The following is a 6,803-nucleotide window of genomic DNA, read 5'->3' as shown; positions in this document are numbered from 1 at the left end:
TGGCACAGCCAGCCCAGCACGCACCCCACACCCCTCACACCCCCAAAAGTGGGAAAGGGGGGAGATGGAAATGGAAATAAAAGAATCCCCAAACAGGGAACGAGCGGGTGGAAGAGATGTAAACGGAAGGTAGAAAGCAGCAGAGATGCCCCCCGGTTAGGCCAGTTGAATGATGTTTACGTTTACGTCTACGTTCACGTTCACGTAATGAAATGATTATCCCTACAAAGCATATAAATTAACATAACCACCCTATTAATAGCCCTACTCAATCCGAATGTGAAACGTGGGAATGTGGAAATGTGGCAGGCTGCACTGGTTGCAAGTCATCCTCGTGGGCTCTAGGGGGGGGCGTTTGGGGGGGTGCTCATAAAGGTCATGCGTGAGTTGCTAATCTTCGTACAAGAACAACATTTTGTTTCAGAAACGGAGAACATCGTTTTTAGTGACCTTTTTATAGGCCTTTTATAATTATTCGAGGTTAGGAGATTCTCCCATAGGAGAATATGGTTTTCCTTGAATGAATCTAAGAATATGTCTTCAGACTCAAAGAATCCGTAATTGATCGATACTTATCGTTATTTATCGGTTGTTCATTTGCATATCCTGCCTTGGCTGAAACAGGGCTGTTGCCTCTTGAAAATGTCTTCAATGAAACTCCAGGAATCACATCTCAAAATCTCATTAACCGCAATTACCACTCTTTGTCGATATTCGTCGATTGTTTAATGAAATATCCAGCTCTGGGAGGCTCAAGGCTGTTGGTTCTGCGAAGAACATTTTCTTTAAAGGCAACCGCACTTTAATTAAGTCTCTTTTCTGGACCCCCGTCAGCTGGCATTAAGGCCAAAAGGTGTTCTTGGTTCTAGCCTGTTGTTGTTGTTGCTGTTGGTGGCGCTACCGTGGCAGCTATTAAGGCGCCACCTGCTGGGCGTTGGTTGCGTTTTATTTGAGCTGAACTGTTCTTCGTCGTCGTCGTCGTCGTCGTCGTCTCTGCTTTCGCCTCTCGCTATCGCTGTTGCTGCCACTGTCGTACGTTTTGTGATACCCTGCCAGGGAGTGCCCTCTCATTTGTTCACCAGTGTTAGCCCCCCGACCTCGGCAAGGCTCTTATCAATCACACGAATCGATAAGTCCTGAAAGATCATGCAATCTGCCAAATCGTAGATCCTACACACAGATACAAATGGCATAGAACAAAAACGGGCACAATTTTAAATTAAATGCAATCAACTTTGATTGAAATATAAGTAATACAGTACATATCTAATCTAAGTAAATGTGAAACACTTGAAACTTTTAAGTGTTAAAGTGGGTGTTACATGTGTTAAAGTGTATGAGAAATGCATTTAGTCAATATTTTATTTTGTATATGTATGAAAATGAATGTAAGAATTTAGATCAAATATTGTGAAAGCAACAAAAACACTTCCATTTAACCATTTCCGCTCTCGGTGCAAATATATTTGGCATAAATGCTCAAATCTAAGTGTAACTATTTGATTGTCAGGTCTACCACGTTCCAATACGGTCTACCACTACCGTATACCATACATATGTGTGCTCTAGTTCTTCTGGTTAGTATATTTCATGTTTCGACTTTGGTCGTCCCTTTCTTTCCTTTCGGGTTGTTGTATGGAAAGGGACACACTGCAGGGGCTCATTGTGGCACAAGTTTTTGGCGTAAATCGATGCGGCAGCCACAGCAACATAAAGTAGATGGCAACACACACACACACACACACACACACACACTGGGAAGGGGGCAGAGGGGGCATGATGGGATGGATTGGGAAAGGAAGGTACATACATACTACCTTCTTCTTAGTACCATTCCTCCGTTTTTTGAGTGTCACTTTGGATTGTGAGCGGCTTTGACACGTGGCAAGTTAAATTGAAATGCCGCCGACATCGCTGTACACATCTATTAGGAGAACGGAGAACGGCGAAAGGAGAAAGTGGACAGGAGGGATGGGCCATGGGGCATGAGGCATGGGTCGTTTCGCCCAAGGCGGCACTTAGCATTGCCAAACTGCCGAAAGAAGGAAAATGTCACCTCCAAAAGCCGGATAGAGACTGCAACTGCCAAAAGGGGATTGAAAAGGAACCCAAAAGGATATTCCGTGGCATCCTCTGATTTACACTGTTTTCGTTTTGGTTTTGCCTGCTCCCACAGCTCCTCACAGATTCATATGGAAATGAATGTAGGCGGCAGGGGTGAGTGGCTCTTGGCTCTGGTCAGAATGATAACCGCAGGATCCCCACAGTCGCATTCGCCATTGTGTCTCAGAGCCAAGAGCAAATTCAATAAAGTCCGCCAGTCCGCAGCAGTTTTTGCAGCATTTGTCAGTTGCCAAATGGCTAACATGTCCTTCTGTCTCAGTCCTCGGCCCCCACTGCTCCAGTGCTGCTCTCCAACTGCTCTCCAAACTGCCATTCAGACAGCCATTCAGTCCGTCAGTCAGCCATTCAGTCGTTCAGTCAGTCAGGCATGCAGTCAGTTGGCCAATTAAACGAAGAACCCAAGAGAGGGCTAGGGCTGGCTGGCTGGATGGCTGGCTGGCAGGCCAAACGAGGACGCACATTAGAGCCAGGCCCGAAAGGACAGGCCAGAAAGTATTTATGCAGTGCGGCACACACAAACCCACAAACACACACACACACACACACACACACACACACACACACACACACACACACACACACACATGCGGAGAGTGGGTCAGCAGTTGTACAACAATTCTAGCCGAGTTGTGTGTGAGTGCGTGTCTGCGACTGTCCTCAATATATATTGGAAGAACCCATAAATAAATAAGCCATAAAACGCTAACGAACAAATATTATAGCCAAGTGCGGGGACACGGGCACGACCCAGGATATCATCTCGATCATAGTCACCCTCCCAGACCTTCCAACGACTGTGCCGTCGATACTCCCTTCATCGCACTCAAGCCCAGCCAAAGGTGGAAATTTTCTGTGGCTCTATTGCATCATGCTCCCGGTACCACACCTCTCTGGGCAGCAGCGTCTTGTGGGAGCACCACCATCCATCATGAAATGCCAATGTGCATTAATTGAACCGCCCACACACACAGCACCCACTAGAGCAGCTGCTGGCGATGCAAATTGCATAAAAGGTCGCCCCTAATGAGGGGGGCAAGATTATTGCAACTGATTGATGGACACTGCAGTGATGGAGGAGCTGCCAGCCCAGACTGGGCCTCGGATCGATCCAGCAATCAGATTAATCAGGGGGCCCCAAGACGAAGCCGCAAAAGCAAATCGAATTCAAATTACGGTGCCACAACACGCTCTGCGGATAACTAAAAGGACAAGTGAGGTCAGCGTCAGCCGGGTGCCGGGTGCCGGGTGCCCGGGCCAGGCAACACTCAAATTACAGGACAGCCACGCCCAAGCCCAGCCACAGTCCCAGCCCCAACCGCCCCCCGCACAGATAGAGATACATAATTGGCGAAATAACAGGCCGGGCCTACAGATCGGGAATTACTTAACCCACAAAAGCGGCTGCCAAAAATACAAAAACAGAAGTTCAGAGGCCGCGGCAGGCTCCAGTCTCCAGTCTCCAGTCTCCCGTCTGCCTCGTGCAGCATACGCACAGGCAAGGCGGCTCATTCATTCTTCATTCCCCAGCTCTGCCTGCGCACCTCCTGCTCCCATTTGGCATTGTTCCCCTCAGTCTTTTCCCCCTTTTCTATGTTCTTTTTATACCCGGTACTTAAAGAGCAGAGGGTTATACTCATTTCGTGTGAGTGTATGTAACGGCCAGAAGATACGAGGTATTTTGGATTATTTTACCTACCAGATCTGCAGAATGTTCGGTTCGGTTTCGGTGGGATCATCATTATGGCCAGAATAAACAAAAAAAAGTTAAGGTGAGGTGCTTCTATCGTTTGGCTCTTTGAACACCTGGCATTCGAGCACCATGAATGCCGCTTTAGAGCATCACATACACTCAGACAAAAATGGCATGATAAAGAGAAACACACACAAATTTAACTGAAAATAAGTACTTTGATAAAAGTAAAAAATTTGTATATGGGTATTTTTAATATGGCACATATTTAATACAAATATCCAAACATAATATATGTATTTCATTTGAAGGCAATTAAAATATCTCATATCATAGTGAAATCATTTTCCTTGCACTATTTCCCCTCTCGATAGAAACATTAAAATCTGAGTGTAACTATTCTATTCTCATGGCTTTTTTGTCTGGGCATATATCGATATATATATATATATCGATGCTGAGAACTGAGTATCCTAGTGTCGAGGCTTGTGTGCATGGACCCAACCGTTCCGACCGGCTATAAGTCATACATACTATATATGTACACATATGTACACCCTCTTGTTGTGGGTGCTCCAAATATCTTGGTGAAACTTTAAGTGGCACCACCATCATACATACTCGGATCTTCTTTGAGATAAGTGCAACAAAATCATTTAGAAATCGACTCTGCAAGTGTATGAAATGCTTCGGCCCCTGGAAGCTAGTCTTCCTTAAGGATTTCTTGGGCGCTTGTGGATACAACCTCAGACTTTGGACAGGATAATGTATCTGCAACATCTTGTTGTTGCCGTTGCAGTTGCAGTTTTTGTTGTTGCATAATTTTCTGCAAGGTTTTGGCATTGTTCTGTTCCACTCGCTTACAAGGAGCAGAGAGAAAGGGGGGAAAGGACAGCAGCTGCAATGCAACTCCCGCGAAAGCCAACTTTAGTTTCAGTTTTACATTTAAGCTTTGTTTGGCGCCATGGGGAAGCCGCTGAAGTGGGGGAAGTATAGAGTGGGCAGTGGAGAATAGAGAGGGAGAGGGTTTCAATGGTAGGTGCTTGGCCGGGCATGTTTAACGGCTTGTTGGCCACTTTACGCCCCGTTGTACGCGTCGCAGCCGCAGCGGCAGCGGCACCCCCCTTTGCAAAACGAGTAAAAGAACGAGCACAAAATTTACAACAACAAAAACACCAACAAAATAAGAAGAATGGCGCACAAGCACATACAAGTGCACACGAATGCAGACACATTCCCATACACACCACTGTTTATAAATACACGAGCCTGCGTGTTAATTAAGAGTGTGTTCCAGAAACCGCCACACACTTTTTCACCACCTCAAAACTGAAACTCCTGCTTTTCTCCTTTGAATACAAACACGTTAACAAAAATTTGCTTTAGCATGTTTACCTGTTTCGTGGAATGCTGTGGCATCTTCAGCTGTAAAGATACGAGAAAACCAAAGATGCAGGATCATAAACCACGATCGTTTCAACTGGATTGCAGAAACACGTTGCGATCGAATTATTAGTATAGCCAAAATAAACAAACCAAGTTAAAGTGCATATGGCCATTCGATATACATATTTGTATTTTCTATATTTATTGAAAGTTTAACCAATTAACCATTAGCTTTGTTGTGCAAAAGTTAATTTTTTCGGTATTCTGTGATATTTTTATAGTCTTTATAGCCTCCTTTATTATTATCTCCTATATAAACAGATAGATAAACAGATCCTATAAAAACAGAAGTCCCAGAAAATGGCCAATCGGCTAATGGAAAAAAAACATGAAAAGTTGTTATATTTAATAATAATAGCTTACTAAGTGTCTCTGAATAACATCAACATTCCACAAACCATCGAAGTAACATACCTTGGAGTCCATTTGGAAACGATAAGCAGTTTACTAAAATTCAAAGTCAGTAATGTAATGAAGCCTATGTGGCTGACAAACGTCCGTCCGCCACTAAAACTGGAGTGCAAAGTACTTTTGTACAATGCAGCTCTGAAACCAATTTGGACATATATGTAGCTCCGAACTATGGGGAAACGCTTGCATTAGTAATACAGAAGTAGTCCAGAGGACTCAATCGAAGATACTCTGAGAACTATCACCGGGGTACCATGGCACATACATACGGAAAGAAAATATTCATAAAGACTTAAATGGATCAGCTCAAGGTGAAATCGATATGGTTACAGCAAAATATCAGGTCACACTTGGTCTCAGGCCTTTAACTTGGCACACTAGCCATACACGACTCCGGCGAAAAGAGCTCTCACCCACCAATAGTAGTTAGGACCGTACTCTAAACAAGAGGGAAGGTTCTATAAATAAAATACCGCAATACAAAAAAATAAAAAAACGCCAAATACTACATATATTAGTACAAAAAATGTTATATAGATAGTCCCACCCGATTCGCAGAGTTTTGCAATCTTGTAATCCAAGCTAAAAAGCCAGTTTTGTTTTTGGTAGAGTAACGTCAGGTCATATTTTGGCTTCGATCTTTAAAACCGTACGTTCGACTATTATAATTTTTTTTTATGAATATATGGCCTCTTAATTAATATGCAAAAGTTTTTCAAAAGATGGCTTTTTCATTCAGATTTTTGTATATTTTGTCGTACGAACGTAACGTTAAAATGGAAGTGCCCATATGTCGTTTGGTTCTTTGAACACCTGGCTTTCGAACTCTGTTAATCGTAAAGCAACACGCTTTTGAGTTCATACTCTCACGATGGATATAAATATAATTATTTGATATATTAAAACTGAGTGCTGGGTATTCCAATCGCCTGGACCTTTTTTTCGTTTCTTTCGGTGTTCCAGAAATCGGTCACTGAAAAACACCGCTAAAATTCAACAATTTCCTCCCCATTGTTTAAGATTTCTGGAATGTTTTCTCTTCCTTTCTCTCCTTAACTCTTTCGTTCTGCCCTCTTCTGTTCGCTTCGCCCTTTGCCACTGCTGGCTGTGGGCGTGGCAGGTGGCAAATCAA

This window comes from Drosophila persimilis, unplaced genomic scaffold (assembly GCF_003286085.1).
Source record: "Drosophila persimilis strain 14011-0111.01,24,50 unplaced genomic scaffold, DperRS2 tig00000520-arrow-pilon, whole genome shotgun sequence".
NCBI lineage: Eukaryota > Metazoa > Arthropoda > Insecta > Diptera > Drosophilidae > Drosophila > Drosophila persimilis.
Note: the sequence above shows the minus strand (reverse complement) of the source record.